At 46.3% G+C, this 27,447-nt stretch overlaps 1 long non-coding RNA gene across 1 annotated transcript in view; it reads left to right on the forward strand.

The window, feature by feature from the left end:
• The window catches only part of LOC141092112 (uncharacterized), a 130,458-nt gene extending 115,875 nt beyond the window's left edge, over window positions 1-14,583 (forward strand). Inside the window, exon 3 of the long non-coding RNA XR_012232683.1 lies at window positions 14,254-14,583. This is a non-coding gene — a long non-coding RNA (uncharacterized lncRNA). The remainder of the gene's footprint in view (window positions 1-14,253) is intronic.
• The last annotated feature ends 12,864 nt before the right edge of the window (window positions 14,584-27,447 follow it).

Consider the following 27,447-nt stretch of genomic DNA (forward strand, 5'->3'; position numbering starts at 1 on the left):
ACTATAATACTGCTCCCTATGTACAAGAATATAACTGTGAGACCTAGAGAGCTGCGGGAGTTGAACCCTCAGGACCGCGACGACGAACCTCCCTAGGGCAAGCTGGCCAGGTGTACCACCCCCTATACAGGGAGCGTTAGGGGCAGACCCAGGGGAGACTATCGCCGCGGAAGCTGATACATGGGGACAACCGGAGGAAGATGCAGGCAGGGGATGTGCAGGCAACCAGACGGGGGATGGTGACGACCACAGGGGAGACAGCTGTAGCCGCGGAGATGGTGGTGGAGAACCAAGAAGGAGGCAGGAACTGGTAGCGGATGAGACGTTGGAACAGGCAGGCGAAGGCAGGAACAGGCAGGACCTGGAAGGGAACACAGGAGCGTAACTAATAGGGAAACTAGCGGGAAACCAGGAAAGGTACAAAGCGTAGAGACAGAAGGTACGCTGGAGAGCGTGGACCCGATATCAGAACGTGAAACACAATTGATAATCAGGCAGGGAGGAGAGGGAGAGACTGCCTGATATAGGGCACGCTGGAGAACTTCCGGGTCAGGGTGCGGCAGAGTAATGGGACCAAGAGATAGGGCACCTAGTCTAGGGGGGCGTGCGCCTGCGTACCTGAGGAGGAGCCGAGGCCGGCCACAGGACAGGAGAGGAGGCACTAGATAGACAGGCATCAGCAGAGGAGGCGGGCCGAGAGAACCGGAAGTGCCTGAGTGACGTGGAGGCACGGGAGGAAGCGGGGACCGCCGGCGCCATGACAATAGAAGACGCAGCAGAGGCAGACAGGCCGGCGGTGGCAGGGGCACGGGCAGGAAGAGCTGTGGCGGCGGCGGTCAGAGTGGGGGCCGCCGACGCTGCAGGGAGAGCAGAAGCAGTGAGCGCGACAGGCGCCGGGGAGGAGATGATCGTGACAGGTGCCGGGGACGAGGTGAGCGAGACAATAAGAACTATAATTCTGCTCCCTATGTACAAGAATATATCTACTATAATGCTGCTCCCTATGTACAAAAATACAACTACTATAATACTGCTCCTATGTACAAGAATATAACTACTATAATACTGCTCCCTATGTACAAGAATATAACTATTATAATACTGCTCCCTATGTACAAGAATATATCTAGTATAATACTGCTCCCTATGTACAAAAATATAACTATTATAATACTGCTCCCTATGTACAAGAATATATCTACTATAATGCTGCTCCCTATGTACAAAAATATAACTTACTATAATACTGCTCCTATGTACAAGAATATAACTACTATAATACTGCTCCCTATGTACAAGAATATAACGATTATAATACTGCTCCCTATGTACAAGAATATATCTACTATAATGCTGCTCCCTATGTACAAAAATATAACTACTATAATACTGCTCCTATGTACAAGAATATAACTACTATAATACTGCCCCTATGTACAAGAATATATATACTATAATACTGCCCCTATGTACAAAAATATAACTACTATAATACTGCTCCTATGTACAGGAATATAGCTACGATAATACTGCTCCTATGTACAAGAATATAACAACTATAATACTGCTCCCTATGTACAAGAATATAACTATTATAATACTGCTCCCTATGTACAAGAATATATCTAGTATAATACTGCTCCCTATGTACAAAAATATAACTACTATAATACTGCTCCCTATGTACAAGAATATAACTACTATAATACTGCCCCCTATGTACAAAAATATAACTACTATAATACTGCTCCCTATGTACAAGAATATAACAACTATAATGCTGCTCCCTATGTACAAGAATCTAATAATAATAAATAATAATAAATTTTATTTCTATAGCGCCGACATATTCCGCAGCACTTTATATTTCAGAGGGGATTTGTACAGACAATAGACATTACAGCATAACAATAATCACATAGATTATAACAAATACCAAGAGGAAAGAGGGCCCTGCTCGCAAGCTTACAGTCTATGAGGAAAGAGGTAGACACGAAAGGTGGGTGGTAACAGTTGCCCTGATTGTATGGACCAGCCATAATGTTAAGTGTGTAACAGTACAAACACAGAGGGCTAATGGATGCATAAAGCATGTGGGAACATGATGCGGGGAATCTGGTTATGGTAAAACTTTTGGCTGTGCCACACAGGGATAGATTAGGTTAATGTGTTGAGGCGATAGGCCAGTCTGAATAAATGCGTTTTCAGGGCACGCTCAAAATTGTGGGGATTGGGGACTAATCGTATTGACCTGGGAAGTGCATTCCAAAGAATTGGCGCAGCACGTGTAAAGTCTTGGAGACGGGAGTGGGAGGTTCTGACTATTGAGGATGCTAACCTCAGGTCATCAGCAGAACGGAGGGCGCAGGTAGGGTGGTATACTGAAACAAGGGAGGAGATGTAGGGTGGTGCTGAGCCATGGAGGGCTTTGTGGGTGAGGGTAATAATAATAATAATAATAATAATCTTTATTTATATAGCGCCAACATATTCCGCAGCGCTTTACAGTTTAACAGTTTCAAAACACAAGTCATAAGTAACAACGCTAACAATACAATAATTAAAGCAAAATAAGACGAAATAAGATGACCCTGCTCGTGAGAGCTTACAATCTACAATGAGGTAAGGGAGATACAGAGTACAGAGTACAGGGGTGTATATACAATGGTGTATTTACAATGAAGGTCCAGCCATCTTGCGGGAGTGAAGGATGGATGGAGATAGTGAATGGGCTACACACGCACACTTACACAGAGAATGACTTTGATTAGTGAATGTGATAGGCCGCTCTGAACAGGTGTGTTTTGAGGGAGCGCCTGAAACTATGCAAATTGTGGATAGTCCTGATTTCTTGGGGTAGAGCATTCCAGAGGATAGGAGCAGCATGGGAGAAGTCTTGGAGTCGGGAGTGGGAGGTACGGATTAGTGCAGAGGTTAGTCGAAAGTTGTTTGCAGAGCGCAGCGATCGGCTAGGCCGATAGACAGAAATGAGAGAAGAGATGTAAGGGGGTGCCGCACTGTGGAGAGCTTTGTGGGTGAGAACAAGTACTTTGAATTGGATCCTATAATGAATGGGCAGCCAATGTAAGGACTGGCGAAGAGCGGACGCGTCTGAGTACCGATTACCCAGATGGACGGTCCTGGCCGCTGCATTAAGTATGGACTGGAGAGGGGATAGTCGAGTGACGGGGAGGCCAATTAATAGAGCGTTGCAGTAATCCAGGCGAGAGTGGATCAATGCAACAGTGAGGGTTTTTGTTGTTTCCATAGTGAGAAAAGGGCGGATTCTAGAGATGTTCTTTAGGTGTAAGCGGCAAGAGCGGGCAAGGGATTGTATATGGGATGTGAAGGAGGGATTGGTGTCAAACATAACACCCAGACAGCGCACCTGCTGCCGGGGAGTTATTGTGGTACCACCCACGGAGAGGGAAATGTCAGATTTAGGGAGGTTAGTAGACGGCGGGAGCAGAAGAAGTTCAGTTTTGGAGAGGTTGAGTTTCAGATAGAGAGCGGACATGATATTGGAGACTGCGGACAGACAGTCACTGGCGTTCTGTAGTACAGCGGGGGTAAGGTCGGGGGAAGACGTGTATAGTTGTGTGTCATCAGCATAAAGATGGTACTGAAAGTCAAATCTGCTGATGGTCTGTCCAATTGGGGCCGTGTAGAGAGAGAAAAGAAGGGGGCCAAGGACTGAGCCCTGAGGTACCCCGACAGCAAGAGGAAGAGGAGATGACGTGGAGCCAGAGAACAAAACACTGAAGGAGCGGTCAGAGAGATAGGAAGAGAACCAGGAGAGTGCAGTGTCCTTAATGCCTAGTGACTGGAGCCTAGAGAGTAGGAGATGGTGGTCAACAGTATCGAAAGCTGCAGATAGGTCAAGAGGAATGAGCAGAGAGTGGTCACCGTTACGTTTTGCTGTCAGAAGGTCATTGGTCACTTTGATGAGTGCAGTTTCAGTCGAATGTAGGGGGCGGAAGCCGGACTGTGAAGGGTCTAGAAGGGAGTGAATGGAGAGGTAACGGGTAAGGCGGGAATAAACTAGGCGTTCCAAAAGTTTAGAGATGAAGGGGAGATTGGAGACTGGTCTGTAGTTGTTTGTGCAGGATGGGTTGAGAGCAGGTTTCTTTAGTAATGGAGTAACGATGGCGTGTTTGAAGGAGGATGGGAAAATGCCCGAGGAGAGGGAGAGATTAAAGATTGTAGTTAGGTGGGTTGTGACGACTGGAGAGAGAGACTGGAGGAGATGTGAGGGAATGGGGTCGGTAGTGCATGTAGTCGGACGAGAAGAAGAGAGGAGTCTGGAGACTTCTTCTTCTGTGATGGGATCAAATGTGGAGAGTGAGCCAGGGGAGATGTAGGAAGGGATGGGAGTCACAGCACTTGGTGGTTGGGAGCAGATTTCTTGACGGATATTATCTATTTTTTCTGTAAAGTGGGAGGCCAGGTCATCAGCACAAATGTCTGTGATAGGGGCTTGTGCTTTTGGCCTGAGGAGGGAGTGAAAAGTGTCAAAAAGTTTCTTGGGGTTGTTGGCTAGTGAGGAGATCAGGGTGGTGAAATAGGTCTGTTTGGCAAGGTGAAGGGCAGCATTATAGGTTCTTAACATAAATTTGAAGTGGATGAAGTCTTCTGGTGTGCGGGTTTTTCTCCATAGGCATTCAGCACTCCTGGAGCATCGCTGGAGAAGTTGAGTTTGCGATGTGAGCCAGGGCTGTTTTACTCTGTGTTTGGAGGTTCTGAGGGTGAGGGGAGCTACTTGGTCAAGGGTGCTTCTAAGAGTGTCATTGTAGTGATGAACAGCCAGATTAGGACAGGAAAGAGAGGAGATTGGGGACAGAGATGAGTGTAGGGAATCTGAAAGTGTCTGAGGGTTAATAGCTTGTAGATTTCTGACTGTGTGGTAGGTAGGAATGAGCTGGGGTGGGCGAGGATTTGTGAGCGTGAAGGAGAGAATGTTGTGGTCAGAGAGTGGAAGCGGTGAGTTGTTTAGGTGGGAGATTGAACAGAGCCGGCAGAAGACCAGATCAAGGGTGTTACCGTCCTTATGTGTCTCAGAGGTTGAAAGCTGTGAGAGGCCTAGAGAGGTGGTTAGTGATAGAAGCTGGGATGCAGATGTGGAATTAGGGCTGTTAATGGGGATGTTGAAGTCTCCCAGGATGAGGGTTGGTAGTTCTGAGGACATGAAGTGTGGCAGCCAGGCTGAAAAGTGGTCAAGGAAGTGGGTGGGTGAGCCTGGGGGCCGGTATATGACCGCTACCCTGAGGGAGAGGGGACGGAAGAGCCTGATGGTGTGAACCTCAAAAGAAGGGAATAAGAGTGATGGGACTGGGGGGATGACCTGGAAAGTGCATTGTGGGGACAGGAGTATGCCAACTCCACCACCAGGTCTGTTTGTGGGTCTCAGGGAGTGAGAGAATTGTAAGCCACCGTAGGAAATGGCAGCAGGAGAGACAGTGTCAGAATCCTGAATCCAGGTTTCAGTGAGGGCCAACAGATTAAGAGAGTTGTTCAGAAAGTAGTTGTGTAGGAAAGGAAGCTTGTTACAAGCAGACCGTGGATTCCAGAGGGCACAATTAAAAGATTGAGGTGAGGGAGTGCAAGTAATGTTAATCAGATTATTGTGGTTTCGATATGAGGTAGGGTAGGGGTTGAGGTTGGGGGATGGTGGACCAGGGTTGGGGGGGATGTCCCCTGAAATCAGTAGGAGAAGGAAGATAAAGAGCCAATAGTTGTTGGAATTGTAAGTAGTTTTTTTCTGTGATGTGTTTGGGCAAGATGGGCTGAGCTTTCTCAGGAAGGTGAGGAGTGTGTGGGAGCTGTACATGGGAGAGGGGAGTATAGAGGGGCTGATGTGTATGAGTCGTGATGGAGGGGGGATAGGGTGATGAATGTGGATGGCAAGGGAACACAGGAGGATAAAAATAAAGCACATGGTTAAAGGGGAGAGCAAAGTGTGGGTTACCTGACTCCTGCCCTGACTAACTGCCATGTATAACTGCCGTTTTGCTGGATGCTTATCTTCTGTGATGCTTTGCTTATGGGATGCTTGCGTGCTGTACCCCACACTGCGTGCTTCCCCTTAGCAACTACTACATATATAGGCCACACTACAGGGTCAGGAGAGAGGGATTGTGGGAGATGGTTGGGTATAATTTGTCAGCTGGGGCCAGCACACCAGGGGATGGTTAGATGATCAAAGGCACTAGACCAAGATGTGGCAAAATGCTATAGCACCTTCCACCTGATAAGATCTAGAAAGGCCCCAGTCACAGATCACAGTCACAGGGTAATAAGTTTATACTGAATTTTGGAGTGGATGGGTAGCCAGTGTAATGACTGGCACAAGGTAGAGGCATCGGTGAGGAATATGATCCTGGCTGCAGCATTCAAGACAGATTGGCGAGGGGAGAGTTTGGTAAGAGGGAGACCGATTAGAAGAGTTACAATAGTCGAGACGAGAATAAATAAGAGAAACAGTAAGAGTTTTTGCAGAGTCAAAAGTAAGAAAAGGTCGAATTCTAGAAATGTTTTTGAGGTGCAGATGACAAGAGCGAGCCAGTGATCGAATGTGGGGGGCAAAGGAAAGCTCGGAATCAAGTATGACCCCAAGACAGCGGGCCTGTTGCTGGGGAGTAATGGTGGAACCACACACAGAAATCGCAATGTCCGGTATAGGTGCATTAGTAGCGGGAGGAAACACAAGGAGTTCAGTCTTTGACAGGTTCAGTTTCAGATATAGTGAGGACATGATGTTAGACACAGCGTTTAGACAATTACCGGTGTTTTCTAGAAAGGCTGACGTGATGTCAGGAGAAGAAGCGTATAATTGGGTGTCATCAGCATAGAGATGGTACTGGAAACCAAATCTACTGATTGTTTGACCAATAGGGGCAGTGTACAAGGAGAAGAGGAGGGGGCCTAGAACCGATCCTTGAGGAACCCCAACAGTAAGGGGAAGGTGAGAGGAGGAGGAGCCAGCAAAAGATACAGTAAAGGAGCGGTCAGAGAGATAGGAGGAGAACCATGAGAGAACTACTATAATGCTGCCCCTATGTACAAGAACATAACTAGTATAATGATGCCCCTATGTACAAGAATATAACTACTATAATACTGCCCCTATGTACAAGAATATAACTATTATAAAACTGCTCCCTATGTACAAGAATATATCTACTATAATACTGCTCCCTATGTACAAAAATATAACTACTATAATACTGCTACCTATGTACAAGAATATATATACTATAATACTGCCCCTATGTACAAGAATATAACTACTATAATACTGCCCCTATGTATAAGAATATAACAACTATAATACTGCTCCTATGTACAAGAATATAACTACTATAATACTGCTCCCTATGTACAAGAATATAACAACTATAATACTGCTCCCTATGTACAAAAATATAACTACTATAATACTGCTCCTATGTACAAGAATATAACTACTATAATACTGCTCCTATGTACAAGAATATAACTACTATAATACTGCTCCCTATGTACAAAAATATAACTACTATAATACTGCTCCTATGTATAGGAATATAACTACTATAATACTGTCCCCTATGTACAAGAATATAACTACTATAATAATGCTCCTATGTACAAGAATATAACATAGTTTTGAACATAGTAACATAGTTTTGAAGGCTGAAGGAAGACCTTATGTCCATCTAGTTCAGCCTATTTTTAGTGCAGCTGTTCTGCATTGTTGATCCTGGGGAAGGCAAAAAACCCACAGAGTAGAAGCCAATTTTCTCCATAGGGAAAAAAATTCCTTCCCCTAAGCTGGGTCAACCATCTACCTATAATATTCTGTTATTCGTAACCTTCTATACTGTTACTCACAAGAAAAGTATCCATTCCTTTCTTAAAGTCATTCAGTGAGTTGGCCATCACCACTTCCTCAGGAAGAGAATTCCAGAGCCTCACTGCTCTTACCATGAAGAACCCTCTTCTATGCTGGTGCAGAAATTGTCTTTCCTCCAAACGAAGAGAATGCCCCCTTGTTCTTGTCACAGTCCTTGAAACAAACAGTTCATTGGAGAGATCTCTGTATTGCCCTCTGATATACTTGTACATATATATTAAGTCTCCCCTAAGTCTTCTCTTTTCTAGAGTAAATAGACCTAATTTTGATAACCTTTCTGGGTATTGTAGTGAGCCAACTCCATTTATCATTTTAGTAGCCCGCCTTTGAACCCTTTCAAGTTCAGTAATGTCTTTCTTGAACACCGGCGTCCAAAATTGCACACAATACTCCAAGTGTGGTCTGACGAGTGATTTGTACAGAGGGAGAATTATGTTTTCATCTCGTGTCCCCAGACCTCTTTTAATGCATCCCATGGGGCCATGACCCTATTTGCTTTGGTGGCAGCTGTCTGACACTGGGCACTCCAGTTTAGCGTCTTATTGACTAAGATGCCTAAGTCTTTTTCCATGTCTGATTTCCCCAGCAGTTTCCCATTTAGTAAATAATTATAGCATCTGTTTCTCCTTCCCATAACCTTACACTTATCTGTGTTAAACCTCATTTGCCATTTTTCAGCCCAATTCTCCAATTTACTCAAATCTGTCTGTAGTTGCAAACTGTCCTCCTTTGTGTTATCTACCTTACATAGCTTTGTATCATCTGCAAATACTGATATTTTACTGTGTAAGCCATCCACTAGATCATTAATAAATATATTAAATAGTAGGGGAACCAATACAGAACCCTGTGGTACCCCACTATTAAGCCTGGCCCAATCTGAGTATGCACCATTAATAACCACTCTTTGCTTTCTATCACTAAGCCAGCTACCTACCCATCGGCACACATTTTTCCCTAGCCCAAGCTTTCTCATCTTACTTACCAATCTTTTATGTGGGACATTGGCAAATGCTTTAGAGAAGTCGAGATAAATGACATCCAATGATTCTCCTTGGTCCATTTGAGAGCTTACATCCTCATAGATGCTGATCAGGTTAGTTTGACAGAAGCGATCCTTCCTAAATCCATGTTGATATGGAGTTAAACATTTATTAACATTGAGATATTCCATAATGGTATCCCTTAGAAACAAAATTTTACCCACAACAGATGTTAAGCTTACCGACCTATAGTTTCCAGGTTCCCTTTTACTGTACACCCCTTTTTGAATATTGGTACCACATTTGCTTGCCGCCAATCCAAAGGAACAGACCCTGTTTCTATAGAGACTTTAAATATAAGGAATAGAGGCCTGTCTATCACATTACTTAACTCCCTTAATACCCGAGGGTGAATGCCATCAGGGCCTGGTGATTTGTCAATTTTAATCTTACTAAGGTGGTTCTGCACTTCTTCCTGGGTTAGGCAGGTAATACTTAATAGGGAGTTTACATGATCACTCTGCATTTCCCCTGGCAAATCCTTTTCCTGTGTGAACACTGTTGAGAAGAAAGTATTTAAAACATTTGCTTTTCCCACATCGCTCTATAATTTCACCCTCATTGTTCTTTAAAGGGCCGACACCATCAATTTTAATCTTTTTACTGTTTATATAATTAAAGAATAGTTTGGGGTTTGTTTTACTTTCCTGAGCAATGAGTCTCTCAGTTTCCACTTTTGCTAAATGTATTTGTTTTTTACACATTTTATTTTTTTCTCTATAACTTTTTAGTGCTTCTTTATTGCCTTCTTGTTTTAGCTTCTTAAATGCCTTGTTCTTGTTATTTATTTCCCTTTTTACATCCTTATTTAGCCACATTGGTGTTCTCCTGTTCCTAGCCCTTTTACTTCTGTACAGTATGGCTAGCTCGCAGTGGGTGTGTAAAACTGATTTAAATATTTCCCATTCATTTTCTGTGCTCCTATTTTTGAGGACATTGTCCCAATCAATTCGGCGAAGGTCCTCTCTAAGCTGATCAAACTTTGCTTTCCTGAAATTCAGCGTTTTCATAACCCCCTTCCAGGGCACCTTACTGAAGGACAAGTGGAATTGTATTATATTGTGGTCACTGTTCCCTAGGTGCCCATCGACTCGTACTTCTGTTATTCTATCTGGACTGTTGCTTAAAATTAAGTCCAGAAGGGCTGTCCCTCTAGTTGGGCCCTGCACAAGTTGTGACAGATAATTATCTTTGGTTACTGACAGAAATTGGTTTCCATTCTGAGATACGCAGGTTTCAGTTTCCCAGTCTATGTCGGGGTAGTTGAAGTCCCCCATAATAATCACCTCATTGTGATTTGCTGCTTTGTCTATTTGTTTCAATAATACATTTTCAGTGGTTTCTGTTATATTTGGTGGCTTATAACAAACCCCTATGAGGATTTTATTACTTTTCTCTCCTTGTATCTCCACCCATAGAGACTCCACCTCTTCATTTCCCTCTTGTATATCTTCTCTTAGTGTGGGCTTTAATGTGGACTTTATATATAGACAGACACCACCCCCTTTCCTTTTTTTACGATTCCTCCTAAACAAATCATACCCTTACAAGTTAGCCGCCCAGTCATAGCTGTCGTCTAACCATGCCTCAGTTATTCCTACTATGTCGTATTTTTCCTCATACATTACCAACTCCATATCTTCAATCTTATTGGTCAGGCTTCTTGCGTTGGTCAGTATGCAGGAAAGAAGTTTTGCTTTCTTTTTCTTAGCTTCCTTCTGAGTACCCTGTCTTGGGTTCTCTTTACCACATCTAGTATCCTTTATTAGTTTGTCCTTCTGCTGCATGTTCTTGTCTGCTGTTTTTCCTCCCATCCCCTCTTCTTCTAGTTTAAAGCCACAATGGTGACAGAAATAACTTGAATCTGACAAAAGTAATAATAAATCAAAAATCTATGAAAATGAACAAATGAAAGTCAGACATTGCTTTTCAACCATGGTTCCACAGAAATTTAAAAAAAATAACTCATGAAATAGGCCTGGACAGAAATGATGGTACCCCTGAAAATAATGTGACAAAAGGGACATGTTAAATCAAGGTGTATCCACTAATTAGCATCACAGATGTCTACAATCTTGGAATCAGTGAGTGGGCCTGTATAGAGGGCTACAGATACTCACTGTGCTGTTTGGTGACATGGTGTGTATCACACTTAACATGGACCAGAGGAAGCAAAGGAAAGAGTTGTCTCAGGAGATTAGAAAGAAAATTATAGACAAACATGTTAAAGGTAAAAGTTATAAGACCATCTCCAAGCAGCTTGATGTTCCTGTGACTACAGTTGCACATATTATTCAGAAATTTAAGCTCCATGGGACTGTAGCCAACCTCCCTGCATGTGGCCGCAGGAGGAAAATTGATGACAAATCAAAGAGATGGATAATAAGAATGGTAACAAAAGAGCCCAGAATAACTTCTAAACAGATTAAATGTGAACTTCAAGCTCAAGTAACATCAGTGTCAGATCGCACCATCTGTCGTTGTATGAGCCAAAGTGGACTTCATGGGAGATAACCAAGGAGGAACACCATTGTTGAAAAAAAAAATCATAAAAGACCCAGACTGGAATTTTCCAAGCTACAGGTTGATAAGCCACAAAGCTTCTGGGAGAATGTCCTATGGACAGATGAGACAAAAATTGATCTTTTTGGCAAGGCACATCAGCTCTATGTTCACAGCCGGAAAATGAAGCATATGAAGAAAAGAACACTGTTCCTAGTGTGAAACATGGAGGAATCTGTGCAGGGTACAATGAAATCTCAAGACTAGCAAGGGGTTCTAGAGAGAAATGTGCTGCCCAGTATCAGAAAGCTTGGTCTCAGTCGCAGGTAATGGGTCTTGTAATAGGATAATGACCCAAAACACACAGCTAAAAACACCCAAGAATGGCTAAGGGTATGTTTCCACGGTCAGTAAACGCTGTGGACTGGATGTTGCTTACAGCCCCAGCGCCCAATCCGCAGTGGCCAGATGTTACAGCATAGTGAAGAGGATTTTATGAAATCCCATCTCCACTATGCGTACAGGGACGTCTCCGGCTTCCCTGCGTAACCGGACATTCGGCGCTTCTTTCTAGACCTCAGCATGTCTATTCATCTTGCGGAGATGCTCAGTCTCCTCAAGATAATAATAATCTCTATTTATATAGCGCCAACATATTCCGCAGCGCTTTACAGTTTAACAGTTTCAAAACACAAGTCAAAAGTAACAACGTTAACAATACAATAATTAAAGCAAAATAAGATGACCCTGCTCGTGAGCGCTTACAATCAACAATGGGGTGGTGGAGATACAAAGTACAGGTGTGTATTTACAATGATGGTCCAGCCATCTTGAGGGAGTGAGGGATGGATGGAGATAGTGAATGGGCTACACATGCACACTTACACATATAATGACTTTGATTAGTGAATTTGATAGGCCGCTCTGAACAAATGTGTTTTGAGGGAGCGCCTAAAACTATGCAAATTGTGGATAGTCCTAATTACTTGTGGTAGAGCATTCCAGATGATTGTCGCAGCGCAGGAGAAGTCTTGGTGTCGGGAGTGGGAGGTGCGGATTAGTGCAGAGGTTAGTCGAAAGTCGTTTGCAGAGCGCAGCGGTCGGTTAGGCCGATAGACAGAAATGAGGGAGGAGATGTAGGGGGGTGCTGCACTGTGGAGTGCTTTGTGGGTGAGATCAAGTACTTTGAATTGGATCCTATAGTGAATGGGCAGCCAATGTAAGGACTGGCGAAGAGCGGACGCGTCCGAGTACTGATTAGCCAGATAGATGACCCTGGCTGCTGCATTAAGTATTGTCATGTCCGCCATGTCTGTCATGTCTGTTTTGCCTCAAGAACCCCTGGAGCGGTGTGCACGCGCATCTCGTGTCTGCTGTCCTGCATGTTCCCTAGAGCAGTGTGCACACTCACCTCGTGACCGTTGAGCTGCAGGATGCCTGCGTTTCTGCTCTGCCTTCTGTGATCATCTCGTCATGTCTAGAACCCCTGATCATGTGTCCTTCCTATGTTCCAGCATAGGCTGGTTCTGCATTCATCTCTGCATGTCTGGAACTCTGATCATGTGACCTGCCTAGGTTTCAGCACTGGTTCTGCAATTGTCTCTGCATGTCTGAAACCCTGATCATGTGACCGCGCTCTGTGATCCTGGAGGATCTGAACTTGAAGTTCTTCCCTGGTCCTGACCCGGAAGTGGAGGTGCTAATGCCCTATATCAGACTGCCCCTTCCTATGCTCAGGGCCTGAGTATTGTGTTGCTTCCCTGCATGGCTGCTTGGTCTGCTGGGTCGCTCCCTCTATTCTGTGCCCTTGCACTTTGTTCTGTCGTGCGTCTCTGCACACGCTCCGTGCTCGTATTCCGTCTCTTGTCTCGTGCTTTGTCTCGTGTTGTCCTTCGTGCTTTGTTTGTCCTTTCTATGCTTCCTTGTTATGTTTTGCTCTGTACCCTGTCCCTGAGGTGTCTCTCTACACGTGCAGGCCTCCGCTCTGTACCCTGTCCCTGACGTGTCTGTCTACACGTGCAGGCCTCCGCTCTGTACCCTATCCCTGGCGTGTCCCCTACACGTGCAGGCCACCGTTCTGTACTCTGTCCCTGGCGTGCCTCTCGGCACACACAGGTCTCGCCTTGAACCTGCCCCTGGCATGTCCGTTGCATGCGCAGGCCCTGTCTTGTACTCTATGCCTTGTCTCTGATACTTCGTGTGCTCTTCGCATGCGCCTGGCCTTCCTAGCCTCCTGTCCGTGCCTCAGCTGTGCTCGCCTTAGTCATACCCGCCGGCCTGTGCTGTAGCCGTGCTCGTTGGTCAGTGACAGCTGTGTCGCCTGCTATGCCTCAGACGGGTTCGCTGGAGTCGTGCCCGTCTGTCTGTGCTGCAGCCCGTCCAGCTAGCCAGTGCCCCAGCCGTGCTCTCTGTGCTTCCTTGCACTTCACGCTGTTTCCGCACTGTGCTTCCCGTGCTCTCTGAAGCACGTGCAGGCCCTCGCCTGCCCATGGCATACCTCCCCGTGCTTCTATAAAAGTATGCGCAGGTTTTGCCATATTTCCTGTCGTGCTCTCTGGCACGCACAGGCCCTAACCCTGTTCTCGTACTCTGTCCCTGGCGTGCCCTTGCACGCGCAGGCCACCGTCCTTGTGCCTCTCCCTGGCGTGCCCTCGCACGTGCTGGTCTCCGTCCTTGTACCTGTCCCTGGCGTGCCCTCTGCACGCGCAGGCCTCCGTCCTTGTACCTGTCCCTGGCATGCCCCTCGGCATGCGCAGGCCTCCGTTCTGTGAATCTGATCCTGGCATGTCCTAGCACGCACCCTGTTTTGTCTCCTAGATTGTCTGCCGGATTCCTGAAGCCTGCTGACCGCTGCCGGAGGTCTGGAGCCAGATGTCTGCACCCTGATGCCTGGATCCTGTCAGTCCTTGCCAGTCTTCCGGAGTCTGGTGCCCTTGCACCCTGCCTTGGACTTTGGCGTGCTTTTGCACGCACCTTGCTATATGGACTTTGTGTGTTCACGTTTTGCACCTGTTATACCCTGAAGAGTTCCTCATGCCTTGGACCTCAGCGTGCCCTTGCACACACCTTGCTTTATGTACTTTGAGTGTTCACGTTTTGCACCTGTTGTACCCTGAAGTGCTCTTTAATGAAGTTTCCTAGAACTAACGTCTTGTCTCGCCTTATCTTGTTTCCCTGAGCCGGCAGTCTGGTCCAGCTGCCGTGGTGGCTCACCCCCTTGGTCTTGCCCCTGACACTTCCTGTATTGGGGGGTGGTTCCGCACTAGGTCAGCTTGCCCTAGGTGGGTGGGTGCCACGGCCCAGAGGGTCCACTCATTCAAGGAAAACGACTCGGCGAAAGCTGACACTTGTCACAAGTATGGACTGGAGAGGGGATAGTCGAGTAATGGGGAGGCCAATTAATAGAGCGTTGCAGTAATCCAGGCGGGAGTGGATCAGTGCTACAGTGAGGGTTTTCGTTGTTTCCATGGTGAGAAAAGGGCGGATTCTAGAGATGTTCTTTAGGTGTAAGCGGCAAGAGCGGGCAAGAGATTGTATATGGGATGTGAAGGAGAGATTGGTGTCAAACATAACACCCAGACAGCGCGCCTGCTGGCGGGGTGTTATTGTGGTGCCACCCACGGAGAGGGAAATGTCAGATTTAGGGAGGTTAGTAGACGGCGGGAGCAGAAGAAGTTCAGTTTTGGAGAAGTTGAGTTTCAGATAGAGAGCGGACATGATGTTGGAGACTGCGGACAGACAGTCACTGGCGTTCTGTAGTACAGTGGGGTATTGTCAGGGGATGATGTGTATAGTTGTGTGTCATCAGCATAAAGATGGCACTGAAAGCCAAATCTGCTGATAGTCTGTCCAATTGTGGGCCGTGTAGAGAGAGAAGGGGGCCAAGGACTGAGCCCTGAGGTACCCCGACAGCGAGAGGAAGAGGAGATGACGTGGAGCCAGAGAACAAAACACTGAAGGAGCGGTCAGAAAGATAGGAAGAGAACCAGGAGAGAGCAGTGTCCTTAATGCCTAGTGACTGGAGCCTAGAGAGTAGGAGATGGTGGTCAACAGTGTCAAAAGCTGCAGAAAGGTCGAGAAGAATGAGCAGAGAGTGATCACCGTTACGTTTTCCTGTCAGAAAGTCATTGGTCACTTTGATGGGGGGCAGTTTCAGTCGAATGTAGGGGGCGGAAGCTGGACTGTGAAGTGTTGTGAATGAGTCGCCAGAGGAGGAAAAAACAAAAATGCAAGCTAAGTCCAGAAAACCGGAGAGGTTGGTAGCTAGCGGATTGCAGACCCCTGATTATACGCTTCTCCAACGACTCCTTAATATAAGATCGCATAGCCTCATGCTCGGGTACAGATAAATTGAAAAGTCGACCCTTGGGAAATTTACACCCAGGGCTCAGCTCAATTGCACAGTCATAACTCCTATGAGGAGGCAAAGACGCAGACTTATTCTCACTAAATACATCATAAAAATCAGCCAAATAGGAACATCATGCGACTGGGGAGAGGTGGAGAAAACAGGAGTGTCACTAAGAGCACACTGACAACCCCAACTCACCACAGACACAGATTTCCAATCCAAAACTGGATTATGGATTTGCAACCAGGGAAACCCCAGAACAATGGTATCATGCAAATTATGCAACACCAAAAATCTGCAATTTTCTTGATGGTCTGGGGCGACCCGCATAACCACCTGGGTCCAAAACTGAGGTTTATTCTTCCCAAAGGAGTAGCATCAATACCCCTCAAAGGGATAGGTGTCTGCAGAGGTGTCATAGGAAACCCACAACGTTTAGCAAAATCCAAGTCCATCAGGTTCAGAGCCGCTCCTGAATCCACAAAAGCCTTTGCGGAAAATGTGGACAGGGAGCAGATCAGAGTAATTGCCAGAAGAAACTTAGGTTGTACACCACCCACAGCAAATGTGTGTGCAAAACGTTTCTCTCGTTTAGGGCAGACAGAAAAATTATGAGAGGCATCTCCACAGAAAAAAACACAGCTTATTACGCCTTCTGAACTCCTGACGTTGCGCCCTAGACAAAACTCTATCACATTGCATAGGTTCAGACATTTGTTCAACAGGTGGCAACATTTCTCGTGTAATTTTACGTTCACGTAAACGCCGATCAACCTGAATGGCTAATGACATAGAATCGTCAAGACCAGAGGGAACAGGAAATCCCACCATAGTATCTTTTACGGTTTCGGACAAACCCTTCCGAAAGAGAGCTGCCAAGGCACCATCATTCCAGGTAGTGAGGACCGCCCACTTTCAGAATTGTTGACAGTACAACTCTGCAGAATCCTGACCCTGGCTCAATGCCAACAGGGCTTTTTCAGCTTGATCAATAGCATTAGGTTCATCATACAACAACCCCAAGGCTTGAAAAAGTGTGTCCACATTAGTTAGAATAGGATCATCACTTGTCAAAGAAAATGCCCAATCCTGGGGATCGCCGCGCAGCAAGGAGATGACAATTTTAACCTGCTGCACAGAGCTCCCCGATGAGCTAGGCTTCAAGGCAAGAAATAATTTACAATTATTCTTAAAATTCAAAAATTTAGACCGATCCCCAATAAACACATCAGGAGTAGGGATCTTTGGTTCAGCAGCATGTGAATGAGCAAGATAGGCGGAAATTCCCCGCACTTCAGCAGCGAGCTGCTCCACACGATCAGACAATTGCTTAATCTCCATTAAGAAAAAATTCCTCCTACGGCCCCAGAGAAAAAGAGGAAAAAATATACATTACAAAAATAAAAAAAATTCTGACACTTTTTTTTTTTTTTTTTTTTTTACAATTCTTTCCTGCTATTGAGTACCCTAGAATCTGCGGTATGGCTGGTGATTCTGTTATGAATGAGTCACCGGAGGAGGAAAAAGCAAAAATGCAAGCTAAGTCCAGAAAACCGGAGAGGTTGGTAGTTAGCGGATTGCAGACCCCTGATCCTATTCACAACAACTAACAGTAGCCGTGGAGCGTTCCTACGGTGGTCCTAGATGCCTCTTCACTGCCGGAGAACTAAATAAGCCTAAAGAAAGAAAGGGGAAATCTAAACTGCCCCAGAGCAGTCCCCCAAAGCAATAGACAGCCCCAACATGTATTGTCGGTGAAAACACAAACACAGGCAGAAAGACAGGCAGAGCAAATGATGGGGCCCAACTAACTAGATAGGAAAGGACAGAAAAGATGCTGGCTGCAATTCGCAAAAACCCTACCAAAAATGTCCCAACACGTCTGATAGGAAAAACGGCCCTGAAGTCACTAGACTTCAAAATCCCTTTATCAGCACTCCGATATATTCTGAAGACAGAGCAAAAGAGATTTAACCGATCAGGGACAAAAATGGAAATTCAGCAGAGCCCCAGCCGGGGCTGGCAGAACACAAACTAAGCAAATCAGACAAAATCTCATGGAACAATAACAGAGCAAAACTTAGCTTTAGAAGACAGGAACTGAACTGGAGGCCAGAGCTCAGAGCAGAGAAATCACCAGCAACCCTACAGGGCGTCGGCTGCCTTAAATCCACTCAGAGATTCCGGATGTCCAATCGCAATCCACCTGTTCAGTTGACAGGTTTCTCCCATCCAAATCAGTTTCACCACCTCCTTTCACCAGCAGAGGGAGTTCATTGGACATCAAAGGGGAACGAGAAAATGAGCTCACAACAGTGAGGGGTCTAGGAGGGAGTGAGTGTAGAGGTAACGGGTAAGGCGGGCGTAAACTAAGCACTCCAAATGTTTAGAGATGAAGGGGAGATTGGAGACTGGTCTGTAGTTGTTTGTGCAGGATGGGTCGAGAGTGGGTTTCTTTAGTAATGGAGTAACGATGGCGTGTTTGAAGGAGGATGGGAAAATGCCCGAGGAGAGGAAGAGATTAAAGATTGGTTAGTGATTAGTGATTAGTTAGGTGAGTTGTGACGACTGGAGAGAGAGACTGGAGGAGATGTGAGGGAATGGGGTCGGTAGTGCATGTGGTCGGATGAGAGGAAGAGAGGAGTCTGGAGACTTCTTCTGTGATGGGATAAAATGTGGAAAGTGAGCCAGGGGAGATGCAGGAAGGGATGGGAGTCACAGCACTTGTTGGTTGGGAGCAGATTTCCTGACGGATATTATCTATTTTTTTCTGTAAAGTGGGTGGCCAGGTCATCAGCACAAATTGTCCTCTTGACAATTCCCCATAGATTCTCTATGGGGTTAAGGTCAGGCGAGTTTGCTATCCACGCTTTTGGCAGCGTGGACAGGTGCCAAGTCCTGCTGGAGAATGACATTTCCATCTCCAAAAAACTTGTTGGCAGAGGGAAGCATGAAGTGCTCTAAAATTTCCTGGTAGATGGCTGCTCTGACTTTGGTCTTGATAAAACACAGTGGACCTACACCAGCAGATGACATTGCTCCCCTAACCATCACTGATTGTGGAAACTTCACACTAGACCTCAAGCAGCTTGGATTGTGGCCTCTCAATTCATCCTCAAGACTCTGAGAGCTTGATTTCCAAATGAAATGCTAAATTTACTTTCACCTTAAAACACCACCTTGGACCACTGAGCAACAGTCCAGTTCTTTTTCTCCTTGGCCCAGGTAAGACGCTTCTGGTGTTGTGTATTGGTCATGAGTGGCTTGACACAAGGAATGCGACACTTGTAGCCCATGTCCTGGATACGTCTGTGTGTGGTGGCTCTTAATGCAATGACTCCAGCAGCAGTCCACTCCTTCTGTGAATCCCCTGGTGTGATATGTTATGTGGATGTCATTTTTTGTATATTCCTATTTTTAACAATTCCAGTTATTTTCATAGTGTTTTTCTTATTACATTGTAAGTCTACAGCCTCACTGTATCTGTCTCTTGATGACCCCCTGTAGTGCATTAATCCCTAAGGCCCTTTGTTCTCTTCTGGGAGGCAACTTGTTTGACTACCCCTGGACAAGGAAGGGGGTGGGGGGAAGAACGGCAGCTGGACAAGTCAGTTCTGGTAGAGACAAGATGGTGAAAAGGCTGCATTTCAGAGAGAAGGACCCATTTTTTATCCTCTGGTGCTAGAGTTTGGATTCTCGTTTCCCTGGACATTTTATCCTGTTACTGGACTGCATTCTCATTCTGGACTATCTTATCCTTTGTGTGGTGGGCTAAATATGGACCTTTTCGTATTTTTGCCTGAATAAAGGTCTTGGAACTGTTCACTCTTTACTTGCTCTGTTGATTGTGTGATACCAGAGAAGGACCCCGTGACACCCCCCCCCCCCCCCCCCAAAAAAAAAAAAAAAAATTTGAATGGTCTTTTCTTAACAATTCTTTCAAGGCTGCAGTTATCCCAGTTGCTTGTGCACCTTTTTCTACCACACTTTTTCCTTCCGCTCAACTTTCCATTAATATGCTCGGATACAGCACTCAGAACAGCCGGCTTCTTTAGCAATGACCTTTTGTGGCTTTCCCTCCTTGTGGAGTGCGTCAATGACTGGGTTCTGGACATCTGTCAAGTCAGCAGTCGATTGTGGAGCTACTGAAACAAACTAAAGGACTTTATAAATGCTTAGGAAGCCTTTGCAGGTGATTTTTGTTAATTATTCTAATTTACTGAGATAATGACTTTTGGGTTTTCATTGGCTGTAAGCCATAATCATCAACATTAACAGAAATAAACACGTGAAATAGATCACTCTGTGTGTAATGACTCTATAATATATGACTTTCACTTTTTGTATTGAAGAACTGAAATATATTAACTTTTTGAAGAGATTCTAATTTAATGAGAAGCACTTGTACATTATACAGTTGCTGGAGTTTATATCTGCTGAAACTACCCAGGGTCTCAAGGGTTCGACAGTTTTATGGGACTAAATTTGTAAAACTAAACTTTATAATATACTTTTTTGTTTCAGTCCTTTGTCTTCTTTGAAGATATCAGCTGTACAGAGCAGTGTAGTTATGAATCCAGCTCTGTGGTAAGATAAAACACTAGAGAACAACCACACAAGAGACATTGTATCACAGTACTTATCGGTGTATCTGTGAATCCAGCTTTTCTGATAGATAAAACACACTATAAAGCATCAGCATGTAGGGAATTATACATCGTTAGTGAGCAGCGGAACTGTGAAACCAGCTGTGCAGTAAGATAAAACATCTACTAGAAAACAGCAACACGGAGAACATAACACAGCAGTACTGAGCTGTACTTTTTCCCTCCTCTTCATAGACATAAATGAGCAATGATATCCTAAATTGTAGTGTTTCAACTTTATATGTTTTTTTTCAATCCCTAGCCATCTTCAACAGCTCAGCTGTACAGAACAGTGTAACTGTGCATTCAGCCCTATGGTGAGATAAAACCCTAGAAAGCAGCAACACAGTGGACATTGTACAACAGTACTGATCAATGTAGCTGTGAGTCCAGATCTGTAGTGAGATACAACACTTACTAGAGCGTAGCAACACAGGGGACATTGCTTACAGCACCACTCATCAGTGTTGCTGTTAACCTAGCTCTGTGGAGAGATAAAACACTTACTATAAAGTCTCAGCATGGAGGAAGATGGACTTCAGTAAGCAGCTGTAGTTTTTTGCTCAATGAGTTGGTAAATTAGCTTACTTGGATTGTAGCCCTTGTTCAGATTGATTGATGAGTTTAGAAAGAGGTGGAGAGAATGGGGCTCATATGTGCAGAAAAAGAGCATTTTTTTTCTATAAGATGTACTACAAAATTGTTTATATTCACTTGTGCTATTGAGTTACGCAAAGTTTGTGGATATGACTGGGGAAAAAGGTAGAGTGCAATCGCTGCCACTGGTTTATTGCCTTCCATGGGGGGCCCCTGCAGATAGTGGGGGATGGTCCATGAGTGCGGCAATCCATTACTACCTGATCACACCATTGTGGAGAGATATTAAAGACACTAGCAGGATCCACCATCATCTCTGGGGCTGGAGGAAGACTACAGATTCATCAACTGAAAAACCTAATCTACAGCAATAAATCCCCCTTCCCCCGCTTTTTGTTTTAGAGACATTTTGATAAATGGTTCTCGCAGTTTTCCAACAGATCATACGAAACTACTGTACGTACAGGAGGAAATGCATGACCAGGGATAAGCCCCTTCCACCAATTGCCTCCAGTCACCGGCACAGCTCCTTCAAGGTCACACATGGTGAATTGGCTCCCACCCCAATGCAGGGGGTCCTATAGCCTGTAAATGAATAGTTCTGCAGATTTCTAATGTGTTTGTCAATCACAGCGTCACGACCGCATGACTTTGCGCATTCCCAGGAAATTCATATTGATGAAACATCCCAAGGATCGGCCATCACTATCACATCGGTGGTGGTCCGACACCCGGCATCCGCACCCATCAGCTGGACGATAGCTGCTCAACAGCGCCCTCATCGGTGTAGTGGCCGCTGCCAGTCACTGCAGATCCTCGCCAATTTGATTTCCGGTTTAATAAATCGAATTTATTGTTATGAATGCATTGTTGTTTCCATTCACTGACAGCGAGCAGTGACATATAATGTGGAAATGAAGAATGTCAGCTAAAAGTAGAATAAAACGATGCATGTGGGGAAAATGATTGATTGTCCCTGTGCCAGAAAATGAAATCTTTTCTGCTCTTCCCTTTTTTTTTTACATTTTTGTACCAAAATATTTGTTATGATTTTTTACCACAGACCCTTTTTTCATTTTTTGTAAAAGCGCCCTAAAAGTTTGCACAATGATTTTACGATCCTTTTTTCACCACATAGCTACGCCCGCGTCCGGCGCTTATGGGCGCCACACGAAAGTGGATCTCCGGATCCATCGCTGTACGCTCCCTCTGGTTACATACTGTCATTTCACATTAACTCCTGCATTGCTGGAAGGTCGATCACTCCATTACCCTGCGTACCAAGAGCAAATAATCTGCCATTTCAGCGCCTTGGGATCGTGAACCCCTGCAGGGGACAGCTGCACCCAGTGGTAGCTCAGCAATGTCACCTTATGGGGGGTGGAATAGAGGCACAGGAAGTGGCTCCATTTCTGCTACAGAGAGAATAGAAGCAGTGTGAGCTCCCCAGCATCGGATCCTTCAGAGCTGGAATCCGCGTTCTACGTCACCCATCACATCTACATGTCACCCGTAGATTTCCAGTTACACGTGGTGAATCCTGCGGGATCGGTGTCGATTGTTGGATTCCTTCTGTACATTGGGGACAAAATATTAACTGTTTCCAGATTTGTGGCGCACATGAGCGTCTCCTAATCGGGGGCATTTGAGGGTAAAAACACATTTTGCAATTAAGTCAAAATATCCGAACTAGTTCAATTATTTGTGCGTGTGATGGCAATCATTTACAACCACATACAGGGTAGTGATCCAACCTCCGAGACTACAACTCCCAGCATGTCAGAGGCAGTGATCACAAGAACTCCACTGTTATGAAACTACTACTCCCAGCATGTCCAGTACAGTGACCCTAAATTTTCTGCTGTTGTGAAACTACAATTCATACAGTGTGCGGGGGGGTTATAGGATCATCGTACTGTGTGGGGGGTGTTATAGGATCATCATACTGTGCGGGGGGTGTTATAGGAGCATCATACTGTGCGGTGGGTGTTATAGGATCATCATACTGTGCGGGGGGGTTATAGGAGCATCATACTGTGCGGGGGGGTTATAGGAGCATCGTACTGTGCGGGGGGTGTTATAGGAGCATCGTACTGTGTGGGGGGTGTTATAGGATCATCATACTGTGCGGGGGGGTTATAGGAGCATCGTACTGTGTGGGGGGTGTTATAGGAGCATCGTACTGTGTGGGGGGTGTTATAGGAGCATCGTACTGTGTGGGGGGTGTTATAGGATCATCATACTGTGCGGTGGGTGTTATAGGAGCATCGTACTGTGTGGGGGGTGTTATAGGAGCATCGTACTGTGTGGGGGGTGTTATAGGAGCATCGTACTGTGCGGGGGGTGTTATAGGTTCATCGTACTGTGCGGGGGGTGTTATAGGAGCATCATCCTGTGCGGGGGTGTTATAGGTTCATCATACTGTGCGGGGGGTGTTATAGGATCATCATACTGTGCGGGGGGTGTTATAGGAGCATCATCCTGTGCGGGGGTGTTATAGGTTCATCATACTGTGCGGGGGGTGTTATAGGATCATCGTACTGTGTGGGGGGTGTTATAGGATCATCGTACTGTGTGGGGGGTGTTATAGGATCATCGTACTGTGTGGGGGGTGTTATAGGATCATCGTACTGTGCGGGGGGTGTTATAGGATCATCATACAGTGCGGGGGGTGTTATAGGAGCATCATACTATGCGAGGGGTGTTATAGGAGCATCATACTGTGCGAGGGGTGTTATAGGAGCATCATACTGTGCGGGGGGTGTTATAGGAGCATCATACTGTGCGAGGGGTGTTATAGGAGCATCATACTGTGCGGGGGGTGTTATAGGAGCATCATACTGTGCGAGGGGTGTTATAGGAGCATCATACTGTGCGGGGGGTGTTATAGGAGCATCATACTGTGCGAGGGGTGTTATAGGAGCATCATACTGTGCGGGGGGTGTTATAGGATCATCATACAGTGTGTGGGGGTGTTATAGGATCATCATACTGTGCGGGGGGTGTTATAGGATCATCATACTGTGTGCGGGGGGTGTTATAGGAGCATCATCCTGTGCGGGGGGTGTTATAGGATCATCATACTGTGTGGAGGGTGTTATAGGAGCATCATACTGTGTGTGGGGGTGTTATGGGATCATCATACTGTGCGGGGGGTGTTATAGGAGCATCATACTGTGTGTGGGGGTGTTATGGGATCATCATACTGTGCGGGGGGTGTTATAGGAGCATCATACTGTGTGCGGGGGGTGTTATAGGATCATCATACTGTGCGGGGGGTGTTATAGGAGCATCATACTGTGTGTGTGGGGTGTTATAGGATCATCACACTGTGCGGGGGGTGTTATAGGATCATCATCATGTGCGGGGGGTGTTATAGGAGCATCATACTGTGCGGGGGGTGTTATAGGATCATCATACTGTGCGGGGGGTGTTATAGGAGCATCATACTGTGTGCGGGGGGTGTTATAGGATCATCATACAGTGTGTGCGGGGTGTTATAGGAGCATCATACTGTGTGGGGGATGTTATAGGAGCATCATACTGTGCGGGGGGGGTTATAGGAGCATCATACTGTGCGGGAGGTGTTATAGGATCATCATACTGTGCGGGGGGTGTTATAGGAGCATCATACTGTGCGGGGGGTGTTATAGGAGCATCATACTGTGCGGGGGGTGTTATAGGAGCATCATACTGTGCGAGGGGGGGTGTTATAGGATCATCATACTGTGCGGGGGGTGTTATAGGATCACCGTACTGTGTGGGGGGTGTTATAGGATCATCGTACTGTGTGGGGGGTGTTATAGGATCATCGTACTGTGCGGGGGGTGTTATAGGATCATCATACAGTGCGGGGGGTGTTATAGGAGCATCATACTATGCGAGGGGTGTTATAGGAGCATCATACTGTGTGGGGGGTGTTATAGGAGCATCATACTGTGCGGGGGGTGTTATAGGAGCATCATACTGTGCGAGGGGTGTTATAGGAGCATCATACTGTGCGGGGGGTGTTATAGGAGCATCATACTGTGCGAGGGGTGTTATAGGAGCATCATACTGTGCGGGGGGGTGTTATAGGATCATCATACAGTGTGTGGGGGGTGTTATAGGATCATCATACTGTGCGGGGGGTGTTATAGGATCATCATACTGTGTGCGGGGGGTGTTATAGGAGCATCATCCTGTGCGGGGGGTGTTATAGGATCATCATACTGTGTGGAGGGTGTTATAGGAGCATCATACTGTGTGTGGGGGTGTTATGGGATCATCATACTGTGCGGGGGGTGTTATAGGAGCATCATACTGTGTGTGGGGGGTGTTATAGGATCATCATACTGTGCGGGGGGTGTTATAGGATCATCATCATGTGCGGGGGGTGTTATAGGAGCATCATACTGTGCGGGGGGTGTTATAGGATCATCATACTGTGCGGGGGGTGTTATAGGAGCATCATACTGTGTGCGGGGGGTGTTATAGGATCATCATACAGTGTGTGCGGGGTGTTATAGGAGCATCATACTGTGTGGGGGATGTTATAGGAGCATCATACTGTGCGGGGGGGGTTATAGGAGCATCATACTGTGCGGGGGGTGTTATAGGAGCATCATACTGTGCGGGGGGTGTTATAGGAGCATCATACTGTGCGGGGGGTGTTATAGGAGCATCATACTGTGCGGGGGGTGTTATAGGAGCATCATACTGTGCGGGGGGTGTTATAGGAGCATCATACTGTGCGAGGGGGGGTGTTATAGGATCATCATACTGTGCGGGGGGTGTTATAGGATCACCGTACTGTGTGGGGGGGTGTTATAGGATCATCGTACTGTGTGGGGGGTGTTATAGGATCATCGTACTGTGCGGGGGGTGTTATAGGATCATCATACAGTGCGGGGGGTGTTATAGGAGCATCATACTATGCGAGGGGTGTTATAGGAGCATCATACTGTGTGGGGGGTGTTATAGGAGCATCATACTGTGCGGGGGGTGTTATAGGAGCATCATACTGTGCGAGGGGTGTTATAGGAGCATCATACTGTGCGGGGGGTGTTATAGGAGCATCATACTGTGCGAGGGGTGTTATAGGAGCATCATACTGTGCGGGGGGGTGTTATAGGATCATCATACAGTGTGTGGGGGGTGTTATAGGATCATCATACTGTGCGGGGGGTGTTATAGGATCATCATACTGTGTGCGGGGGGTGTTATAGGAGCATCATCCTGTGCGGGGGGTGTTATAGGATCATCATACTGTGTGGAGGGTGTTATAGGAGCATCATACTGTGTGTGGGGGTGTTATGGGATCATCATACTGTGCGGGGGGTGTTATAGGAGCATCATACTGTGTGCGGGGGGTGTTATAGGATCATCATACTGTGCGGGGGGTGTTATAGGAGCATCATACTGTGTGTGGGGGGTGTTATAGGATCATCATACTGTGCGGGGGGTGTTATAGGATCATCATCATGTGCGGGGGGTGTTATAGGAGCATCATACTGTGCGGGGGGTGTTATAGGATCATCATACTGTGCGGGGGGTGTTATAGGAGCATCATACTGTGTGCGGGGGGTGTTATAGGATCATCATACAGTGTGTGCGGGGTGTTATAGGAGCATCATACTGTGTGGGGGATGTTATAGGAGCATCATACTGTGCGGGGGGGGTTATAGGAGCATCATACTGTGCGGGAGGTGTTATAGGATCATCATACTGTGCGGGGGGTGTTATAGGAGCATCATACTGTGCGGGGGGTGTTATAGGAGCATCATACTGTGCGGGGGGTGTTATAGGAGCATCATACTGTGCGAGGGGGGGTGTTATAGGATCATCATACTGTGCGGGGGGTGTTATAGGATCACCGTACTGTGTGGGGGGTGTTATAGGATCATCGTACTGTGTGGGGGGTGTTATAGGATCATCGTACTGTGCGGGGGGTGTTATAGGATCATCATACAGTGCGGGGGGTGTTATAGGAGCATCATACTATGCGAGGGGTGTTATAGGAGCATCATACTGTGTGGGGGGTGTTATAGGAGCATCATACTGTGCGGGGGGTGTTATAGGAGCATCATACTGTGCGAGGGGTGTTATAGGAGCATCATACTGTGCGGGGGGTGTTATAGGAGCATCATACTGTGCGAGGGGTGTTATAGGAGCATCATACTGTGCGGGGGGTGTTATAGGATCATCATACAGTGTGTGGGGGGTGTTATAGGATCATCATACTGTGCGGGGGGTGTTATAGGATCATCATACTGTGTGCGGGGGGTGTTATAGGAGCATCATCCTGTGCGGGGGGTGTTATAGGATCATCATACTGTGTGGAGGGTGTTATAGGAGCATCATACTGTGTGTGGGGGTGTTATGGGATCATCATACTGTGCGGGGGGTGTTATAGGAGCATCATACTGTGTGTGGGGG

This window comes from Dendrobates tinctorius, unplaced genomic scaffold, assembly GCF_039654945.1.
Source record: "Dendrobates tinctorius isolate UK_male_01 unplaced genomic scaffold, ASM3965494v1 ptg000058l, whole genome shotgun sequence".
Classification (NCBI taxonomy): domain Eukaryota; kingdom Metazoa; phylum Chordata; class Amphibia; order Anura; family Dendrobatidae; genus Dendrobates; species Dendrobates tinctorius.